We start from the raw sequence: 11,079 nt of genomic DNA, 5'->3' as shown, positions 1-11,079 counted from the left end.
ACAAACTCCACAGATCTCAAACCTGATTTGTAGTGATGATTAAGCAACACTGAGTGGCACTGTGTTGGGGTCTGACCCAAGGGCTGACCCCGGGCAGCCGGATGAGAGCCATACCTGTGAGATAACAGAAGATATCCTGCCCCACAACAAAGAACCGCCAATGTGAAGGAATGTAACCTGTATGTCAAGAACTGATTGGACTGCAGCTGGCAAACCAGGACTGTAGGGGTATAAGAACCCAGGGAAAATCTTGAGCAATTTCCCTCCTTGGAGGTACCCAGCTTGAGCTGATATATGGGCACCATTAAATTCTTATTGAGTTAAATAAAAGTCGAGTACTGTAGCACTGTAGCATGCACAAACTGTGTGCACAAATTATTAAAGCATATACAAAATCATGGAGAGAAAGCCTTAGATACCATCCACCATGATCCAAAGGAAATACACTGTGTTCTGGAGAGGATTAAGGATGGTGGATACCACTGGTGGGAAGCACTATTGGGATTGTCTCCCCCTGCTACAGGGGTCCTAAGTCTTATGTTACATCCAGTCATTGTATTGATTATAATGTTGGTATTCGTGCCTGTTTACTCTAATTCTATATGTATGCCTGCGGAGATTATACCTGAATACCCAGAGGCAAATTGGGCTTTTTACATATAGAAAGTAGGGATGTACATAAAAGAAAAGGAAGGACACTAAAAGGGAAACAAGCTGCTGGTATGTGAGGAACTCGGGTAGCTGTTACTTGACTTTAGTAGAGTAGATTTGGTGAGGCCTTAGGCCACAGCATGAACTCTGCATAACCCAAACACAGTATGTAGGAGTGATTAACCAGCATTGAGCAACATTGCGTTAAGGTCTGAATGATACTGATAAGAGGAAGAAAAACATGCTGACCAAGGCCAGCACCAGATGAGAGACATACTCGGGAGATAAAAAGACATCCTGCCCCACAAGAAGGAACCACCAGTCTGAAGGAACATAACATATGTGTCAAGAACTGATTAGATTTTAGCTGGCAAAACAAGGACCGTAGGGGTATAAGAACCCAGGGAAAGGCTTGAGCAGTCTCCCTCCTCGGAGGCACCCTGCTTGGGCTGATATGAGAACTGCTAAATTCTCACTGCTTTAAATACGAGTTGATTAGGTGAATTCTGGATGCCTGGAGAGACCCATATCAAAAGGGGAAACAGTGAGATCTCCTAACAGCATGACAGTTTGGGGTAAGTTTTTCCAGCCTCAAGATACAGTTTGGGGTATGTTTTTCATTGTCCACAAGTAATTGTTTCCATTCTTTTGAGAAAAACTTCTTTTGAGAGGGGGACTGTGACAAGTACCCCCTGCTCCTAACACCTGGTAACATGGGTAGCATAATCAACAATAAGGCAAACATCCATAAAATGTGAAGGTACCACCCTCCCCTTTTCCATCCCCAAGCTATTGGGACAGACATTATCAGTGTGATTAAGCCTATTAGCATTACCAGGCCCCCCTGCTGGTTTGCCAGGGGGTGGTGGCACCTGTTAACAGGGAAGTTAACAGCACATTAGATGGCCTATATATACACAATCAAGCAGCAGCAAGCCTTGAGTGGGACTTGAACAGTGGCTTCTGAACAGCAAAGCCTGTGATCTCCTGGTGGCCAGGCACACTTCCACTCTTGTCATCTTCCCCAGAGAATCGAGTGGCTCATGTTCTTTAAGGTAAAGTGTGAGTCTAGGGTACGGTTACTGTATTGCATGCTGATTAATGTGAATTTGATCCATGCTGCAGAAGGTTCAAGTGCCTGAAAAGTCTATGCAACTGAGAATTCTAGAAATTCTGTGCAAATGTAACCTATGCTAAACCCTAGGAATTATAGATAAACTGTGGTGACTGCTGGAATTTTTAGGTAATAAATTTCTAATTATAACTGCAAACCTGGTGGCCAGTCTTCATTCTGTCAAAGACCCTGAAAGAATCTGCCTGTCCTCCACAGCATCAAGTGACATGAAGCTGCGGGAATAAAAATGTGCGTTTTTTTTGCACAGTTACATTGTTTAAAGGTAAGGAATGTGGTATTGAGATATGCTTGCAGTGATAAGAAAGCTTAGTAGATGACCTTGAAAAATGCAGACAGCGAGACTCCTTAGAGCAATTAGGCGAAAATCACGGTGTCAACTCAAGTCAGATAAGTGAAGAAACATTACCATTTCAAACAGTAAAAAAGTCAAAAGAAAATTGAAATTTAACAGGCCAGCAACCACAGGCCATGCATTGTCTGTGAAGCATCGGATAGGTTGTGAACCTGGGGAATGGGGAAACATTCCCCATTGATTGGGGAACAAATTGAATGGGGAACCTTGTCAATGGGGAAACAGGAGAGGATCCCAGTCATTGAGAAAGAAAGTATATAAACTGTACTATGTGACTAGTAGGCGCGCTCCTGCTTGTGGGGTGCCCACCATTGAAATTGCAAATAAAATTTCTACTTCACGGAGATCCTCGCCTGAGCCTATGTTATTGGCTACAGAGTGTTTCTCACAAAGCCACCTGAAATGAAGAGAATGTTGCTCATAATTTCTCATTAAGAATAAAGAATCTTAAAACCATATTACTACTAAAATTCTATTAGTCAGTGAAGAAATGTTTCACTAGTGATTTTTCATACTCTAGTATTTCCTTAATTTCACACCTGTACTTTCTTTCATAATTCCAAACCTAAATACTTGACAATACTAATGGAATAATCTGAATAAAAAATGTAAAGGACATTACTTTCTTACCTTTAATTTTTTTTTTTTGCTTAGCCTTTCAGAGAAACAAAAAAAAAATAATACCAAAAAAAAAAAAATCCCAAAATAGTAATCTACATTTCTTTTTTATTTAGAAGATTTTCTCAAAGAAAGATGATCGAATCATAGAATCATTCAAGTTGGAAAAGACCTCTAAGATCATCTAGTCTAACCTTTAACCTTAGTACTAAAGTCCACCACTAAACCATGATAACTAAGTTCTAAATCTGTATGTTTCTTGAAGACCTCCAGGGATAGAGACTGAACCACTTCCCTGGGCAGCCTGTTCCAATGCTTTACAACCCTTTTAGTAGACAAATCTCTCCTAATATCCAACCTAAAGCTCCCCTGGTGCAACCTGAGGCCCTTTCCCCATGTCTTATCAGCTGGTGATGCCTCCATTTGGACAATGAATGTATGCACCTACCAGTTTAGGCTTCAAAAGGTCTGCTCTGACCAAAGAACTGAAGTTGGAAGATAGAAGAAATGTGCCTGGTAGGTGCCTCAAATTAGTTCACTGCTGTGTTACGCAAGGAGGAGCTGTATTGCATCATGGACCCAAATGATGACTGAAAAACAGATAAGGATGCTAAGACTTCAATAAATCCATATGCATATATATAGTCTACACAAATGGAAACAGCAGCAAACTCTGCATTACATTGGTACTTAATACACATTTACTGATTTCCCCCAGATTGAGCAAGATATTGGCCAAATTATCCTCTTACAGTGGGAGAAGAGGCATTTTGATGGCCATTCCAGTAACCATTAGGGAGATCCCCTTCTTAATTGTTGGTGCTCTGCCAACTTCCATGTTCAAATGTATCTATATGGTTATTACATGATCACTGCTAAATTCCTGCATTTAACTCCTTGATGAGGTCATAGTAAGAAAACTTTCATTTGTGAAGCTTAGTAAACTATACCAAGAGCACTACACACACAGTGAAAACAAAGGTTAGCATCAAAGCAAAAGTTTAGAAGTTCACTACAGAAGTTTAAGCAGTAAGTTTACGTGCCAGCTCAACCTTCTGAAACATTAAGCAAGATTTTAACAGTGCTTATAATAGAAGTATATGCTTCTTTCTTCCTCTTTCATTTATAAATGCAGAAGTAATTACTATAAGCATAAATAGCCCTGTTACTACCACCACAGAAATCCAGTTGGTTAACACTGACTAAAAAAATACTGCAAAGAAAACAGGCAAAGACAGTAAGGCAGGAGAATGTTGTCCAAGGCCTTTCATTTACTCTTTAAAGCCTGAGATTTAATATGTCCTCACTGATCAAAGTCTCTGCCTGCACCCATCAGGACAGCACCCTTGGCACTGGGGGTCTCTCTATGGGTGCAGGCAGTACGGCTGCTCTTAGTAGGTTAGTAAAAGCTATTCTGTAAGTTTATATTCAACAGTGAGTTCTTGTTTTTGAATTATGTGAAGAACCATCCTGTATATCACATCCATCTGTATTCAATCAGGTCTACTGATACAAGAAATGTATTTTCATTTACCCTTTATTTCTATTTGTTTTGTAAAGCAGGTGGCATCTGTTAGTAGTGTTGATTCCTGATGCTGTGTCTTGTCAGTTATAACAGTTTACTTGGTGTAAGCAGAAGGCATCAGATAACCATAGTCAACCACTTCCTGAAATTCAGCGTCAAGAGAGTCTTTCCATTATAAAGCTACCAAATGATTTTGCAATGGTAACATTCATTCTGTTCCAGCTGGTGGTCTGATCTGTTCACATGTATATACCCCATGTTTATAGCAACTGGAAAATTGCAGATTCCTGTGCTTTGTTCTTTGCTGCACATTTTCACTCCCTTCATAAGACCTAACTCTGGATGTTAGCAAACAAGCAGCAATACAGGGAGAACAGACACTGAGAAGTGTATAGATCTCACCTATGTTTGCATTCTGCAATGTTTCTACAGTCAAGTAAAAGTGCAAAGATCTCGGAGCTACACATGATGCTGACCAGCAACATTAAATGAAAAGACAAAAGCAGCATACACTTAGGGACTTTGCCTGAAAAATTGGGGATAGATTGTTAAAGGAATGTCATTTTTGAAGTCATATAGCTTAAAGGAGCTATTAATAAAACTTAGTGAAAAGTGATTAAGCAGGATGCTCATTGCACAACCTTTCTTTGTATCACATAAGTGTGACCCAATAAAGTCCATCTGAGGCAGAGAAAGGCTGAGCCAAGAAGAATCCACCCCAATCTTACAGTGGACACAACACATCAGGAGATGGACTCTTGGCACTAAGTCACTTCAGTGTTCTCATACAATAAAGTTTAGACATGATTAATAAAAATAGTATTTCTTCCCTACACTATCAGGTGTCAGTTTGGTTCAAGGTGACACAAGCACTACAGAACATTATTGAAAAATTATTCCCCTTTTTTAACTCATTACTATATCTAAAAACTGTTAAAAAGCAACTAAGAGACTAGAAAGGACCAATTAAAACAGCCAGTGAACATTGCCCTGCAATTTAATGATTACAGTTCTATTGATTAATCTTGCCAAACCATTTTCAGCAAATGAGAATTTTATTATAATGGGTGAATAAAATGTTTCAAACTTCACCTATTACTTTTATTGGGTTAAAACAGAAGTCACCTAATTCCATTTAGGTAAAGACTAGGTAGCAAATCAGGTTCACTTTCCAAAATTATGTTAGATATTGTAAGATTCTCCTACTGCTGCAGGATAAACTGGAGAACATAAATATACATTTTTGCCTCTGATAATTTAAGAACATGAGCAAAGTGAATATTTCCTATTATTTTTAGGTACAAAGCAGTAGTAGGTAGGCTTGCACAGGAGAAAACTACGCAGCAGATAAAGCAGTGCGAGGAAGTGTGTGGGTAGTTCCAAGTCAGAAGACCAGACATTCTAGACTTTTCTAAGGGATTTTGGCAGAATCTATATTAAAGTAGAATTGGCTTTTCTCTTTTGTTGCTTTTTTTTTTTTTTTTCTTAATGCTACATTTAGTTATATTTTTCTCTCGTTCACAGCTAAGAGGAAGATAATTGAAATAGATTTTTCTCATGACAGTTTCGTTATTATGTAACTCTATATAGTGCACATGGAGTTACTCCTGATTTAAGCTAAAATAAATCTGACTAGTTCTTACAGATGTTAAGCTTAAGCTAAACTGAAGAAATGCTCATGGTAAATCAGAGAACAGGGGAGTGGAGGTAAGTGCAGCAACTCCTTATGGACACTGTCCTCAGAGAGGCAGTGTTGAAGGGCCTGTTTCTCTTTTGCATGCTCATCGAGTATTGCTGGTTTGGTCAGCCAGCCAAAACCTTGGAAGTGATAACCCTGCAGTCTCTTGTGAACTCGATGGTATTTGGTGAAATTTTTAATTAAACTTAAAATTAGCATAAATTAAAAACAGAATATTTGCAAGAATTTAAGCTTTGTCACCTTTAACAGTTCCCAAATTAAGCACAAAAGCAGAATAAAGTGGTTTGTTGCGAAGACTTTGGTTGCAGGCAAGTTATCTTGATCGTTATCAGGTCCTTATACAGACATTTTCTTTCCTGTTGCTCTACAGTTCTCTTCAGAGACATTCATTGATCCAATTACTCCTCCCTTCATTCTCATATCTGTATTGTATGCTCTTCAAGCTTTAATTCATGTGATAGCTTTGGCACTAGAAAAACTATCCATAGAATCATTGAATATTCAAGTTGGAAGGGGCTCACAAGGATCTTCAAGTACAACTCCTGGGTCCCCAAAGGACCACCCAAAAAATAATCAGATCACATGTTTGAGAGCTCTGTCCAAATGCTTCTTGAACTCTGGCAGGGTCAGTGCTGTGACCACTGCCCTGGGGAGCCTGTCCCAGTGCCCAACCCCCCTCTGGGTGCAGACCCTTTCCCTAACCCCCAGCCTGACCCTCCCCTGTCCCAGCTCCATGCCATTCCCTTGGGACCTGTCGCTGTCCCCAGAGAGCAGAGCTCAGCACCTGCCCCTCCGCTCCCCTTGTGAGGGAGCTGCAGGCCACCATGAGGCCTCTCCTCGGCCTCCTCTTCTCCAGGCTGAACAATCCAAGTGACCTCGGCTGCTCCTCATACATCTTGCCATCTAGATGCTTTACCATCTTTGTTGCCCTCCTTTGGACACTGACAGCTTTATATCTTTTGTATACTGAAAGGGAGATAAGAGAATCTTAGTAGATGGGATGCTGATTAATGAAAGTGAGTTAAGAGACTTAGTAGATGGGATGCTGATTAATAAATACCTAGATTGCTGTATTGAACTAGCAGATGTTGCTGCTAACTATTGTACAAACTAATTGAAGCAAGAAGTTTTGGGGCCCCTCACAAAGGGTAACTCCTAATGAAGATGGAGAACCTGTCTTAAGAACCAGCTGAAACTGCTCCTGTGGCTCGGACAAAAGCCAAGGACCCAAAGCGCAATCACCAGAGAAAAAGGTGAAAAGTTCAGGTATGAGGAAGAGGAAGGAAGAGCCTTACTTCATCTCAAGAGACCACCTGAGACGACCACCAGAGAGTAGTATGCAGGCGTGGATAAGAGGACCACATGTAGATTAGTTCTCGGAACTGATTATAATACAAGATGGGCATAGGTATGCCGAAATAAAGGCATACCCTCTTTATAACTTACTTCACTGTGAGTTGTGGAGTGTTTCTGCATATCAATACTATGGTGCCCCGAACTGCCCGCAGTACTCCAGGTGAGGCCACACACACACAGAGCACAGCAGCACCATCCTTTCCCTTGACTGGCTGGCAGTGGTGCATCAGGCCCGTGGTCATTTTGCTGTTGACCAAAACCCCTAGATCCCTTTCTGTGGGGCTGATCTCCAGCCTCTCACCCCCCAGCCTTTATGTATAGCCAGGGTTGTCCCTTCCCAGGTGCAGAATCTGGCACTTGCTCTTGTTAAACTTCATATTGCTGTTGATTGCCCAGCTCTCTGATTTGTCTGGATCTCTCTGCAAGGCCTCCCCACCCTCAAAGGAGTCAACAGCTCCATCCAATTTGGTATCATTCATGAACTTACTCAAAAAGCCTTCAAGTCCTACATCCAAATTGTTTATGAAAACAATGAAGAGGATTGGGTCTAAAATGGAGCCCTGGGGAACCCCACTAGTGACAGGCTGCCAGCCTGATATAACCCCATTTACAAGAACCCTTTGGGCCTGACCCGTCAGCCAGTTGTTCACCTGTCTTATTATGCTTTTATCTAACTGTATTCTGGTCATTCTGTCTAGAAGGATACCGTGAGAGACAGTATCCAAAGCTTTACTGAAATCCGGAAAGAATACATCAACTGGTTTCCTTTGGTCAACTAGCTGTGTGACCTTGTCATAAAAGGAAATTAAATTTGCTAAATATGACTCTCCCTTAGTGAACCCATGTCAGCTCTGACCAGTGACCTCATTGTCCTTCAGGTGTTTTTCAATAACTCCCAGAATAATCTTCTCCATAATTTTACCAGGTACTGAAATGAGACTGACAGGCCTGTAATTGCCAGAATCTTCTTTTTTGCCCTTCTTGAAAACTGGGACTTTTGCCAGCTTCCACTCAACTGGGACATCTCCAGATTCCCAAGACCATTGAAAAATAATAGAGAGATCCTGTGATGACATCAGCCAGCTTTGAGTACTCTGGGATGAATTGCATCAGGCCCCATAGACTTACATGCATACAGGTGGGGTAGCAAATCCCACACAAGTTTGGGGTTATCTGGAAGTTTATCACTCTTGCAGTTACAGTCCTCCAACTCAGAGCAGCTGCAGTCCCAGAGCCCACCACTGGTGTTGAAGATAGAAGTGAAAAATGCATCAAACATTTTGTCCTTTGTCTATGTCCCGCTTGTTAGGAGACCATCTTCATCAAGTATTGGACCAATGTTTGCTCTAGTCCTCCTTTTCCCATTAACTTACTTAAAGCCTTTTTTATTGTCCCACACGCTGCTGGCCAGCTTCAACTCTAATTGAGCTTTGGCTGCCCAGATTCTCTCTGCAAAGGTAAACAACATCCTTGTAGTCCTACCACATTGCCCAACCTTGCTTCCAGCAGCCATGTACTTTCTTTTTCCATCTAAGCTCTTGAAGATCCTTGTGCAGCCAAGCCAGTTTTCTGCCCTTCCTGCTTAACTTCTGTCATTTTGGAATTGCCTATTCCTGTGCTTATAGGAGGTGGTTCTTAATAGCTGACCAGCACTGATGGACCCCAATGTCTTTAAGAGCAGTTTCCCAGGGGACCTTACTAACTAGTTCCCTGAGCAGTCTGAAGTCTACTCTCCCCAAATCCAGGGTTGAAATTTTGGTGGCAGTTTTCCTATCACCAGAGAGTTTTAATTCAACTACCTCATGGTCACTATGAGAAAGACAGCCATCTATCACCACTTCACCCACCAGACCCTCCCTGTTAACAAGCAACAGGCATAGGAGGGCACCTTTCCTAGTCAGCTCTCTTAGTACCTGTACCAAGAAGCCATCATCAACATGCTCCAGGAATCTCCTGGACTTGTCTCAGCTGTGTGATATTCCCATTTGATATCTGTCAGGTTGAAGTCCACCATAAGGACAAAGGCATTTAGATCTAGAAGTACCTCATTTTTTTTAAAGAATAGCTCATCGGTGTCATCATCATGGCTGGGTGGTCTGTAGTAGACTTCCACAACAACATCTCCTCTATTTGCTTGTCCCTTGATCTTTACTCAGAGACTCTCAACCACACTGTTGCTGACTGCAAGCTCTATATAGCCCAGTGCCTCCGTTACACAGAGCACCACCCCCGCCTCACCTGCCCTTTCTGAAAAGCCTGCCTGTAGACGTCCATTGCAACAGACCCGTCACAGGCCTCTTCCCACCAGATTTCACTTACACCAGTGATGTTGTAGGTCTGGTACTGGGCCAAGGCTTCTAGCTCCTCTTGTTTCTCACAGTGTTTGTATAGAAATATCCCAGATGTTTTTCACTGAACCCAGCCCCTCATGGGGCAGACTAAACAGTCTCACTAGCGTGCAGTCCCTCAATTATTGGTGTGCAGTCCATACCTTATCACTGGCAGGCCTGTTTTTGTCCCTTCCTCCCTTCAAATCTAATTTAAAGCCCTATCAATCAGCCCTGCTAACTCCTGGGCAAAAATCCTTTCCCCTGCTCTGAGAAAGGTGCTCCTCACCAGGAGCCAGTAGGCCTGGTGTCTCATGTAGACCTTCCCATGATCAAGGAAACCAAGACTGCATCTGTGGCACCAGCCTTGGAGCCATGTATTGATCTGCTGGGTCTGCCTGTTCCTTTCAGTATTGATCCTTGCTACTAGAAGGATGGAGGAAAACACTACCTGTGCATCTAATCCTTCAACAAATTGCCCCCAAAGCCCTGAAGTCCCTTTTGATCACTCTTGGACTTCTCCTTGCTATCCTATCACTGCCAATGTGAAAAACCAAAAACACTTTTAATTCTTCAATCACCTTTATTTTTTACTTACACGGTTCCTAGCTGTAACATACTGTGTCCTTTCCCCAGAAATGCTTATTTTATATACGCTCCAATTGTATTCCCTTGCTTGTGTCTTAAAGGACTTGAAAACCACCCAGCTGATTTTCATAAAACAACCACTAGTACTTACATGTACATGTTGTGCCTACACTAGCAAAATTAGGAAGCTTCTAGGCATGTCTAGGCCACAGTTTAGCACAGAAGATTTTAAGAGCATATGTTCCTCTGCTGGACACAAAGTCCAAGCCACCTCCTGCAGCATGCTGCAAAGCTGCCCTCCTGCTGTACTGGCATACTGCACTGCAGCTTCAGCATCCCTGTCGCAACACAGAGGGAAGGAAACACATGCCAGCCAGCTCAAAACCTTCGCTGGGCACTGTAAGTCTTCTAAAATTCAAAGAAATTCATCTTCCCATGTCACCGCTTCTCACCTCCATCCCACTTACAACCTTTTGTTTCAAATCTGTTCTCCATTTACATTATGGACAATTACATCCCTGCTCTGTGATAAAGCCTCATTCCCCCCACGAGATAAAAATAAACAGATTTATGAGTAGTTTTTACAGATCAACCACCACAAAGGTTCAAATAAAGTCTAAAAATCTGCCATGCAGATGACTCCTGAGATGATAGTTGTCACCTCACATATCATTTCAGCATACACTGTTATTTGCTAATGTGGGTTACTGTTATTTGCTAATGTGGATTAAGAGTGGGAGGTTTTGAACACGTGACCTGCAGCTGGGGTGACCTGGAGCCTGGAAAGCAGTGATGCAGGAAAATACATATATCATACTTTTTTTTTTT

This window comes from Aythya ferina (genome assembly GCF_964211825.1).
Source record: "Aythya ferina genome assembly, chromosome: 1".
Classification (NCBI taxonomy): Eukaryota; Metazoa; Chordata; class Aves; order Anseriformes; family Anatidae; genus Aythya; species Aythya ferina.
This window is presented reverse-complemented; position numbering follows the sequence as displayed.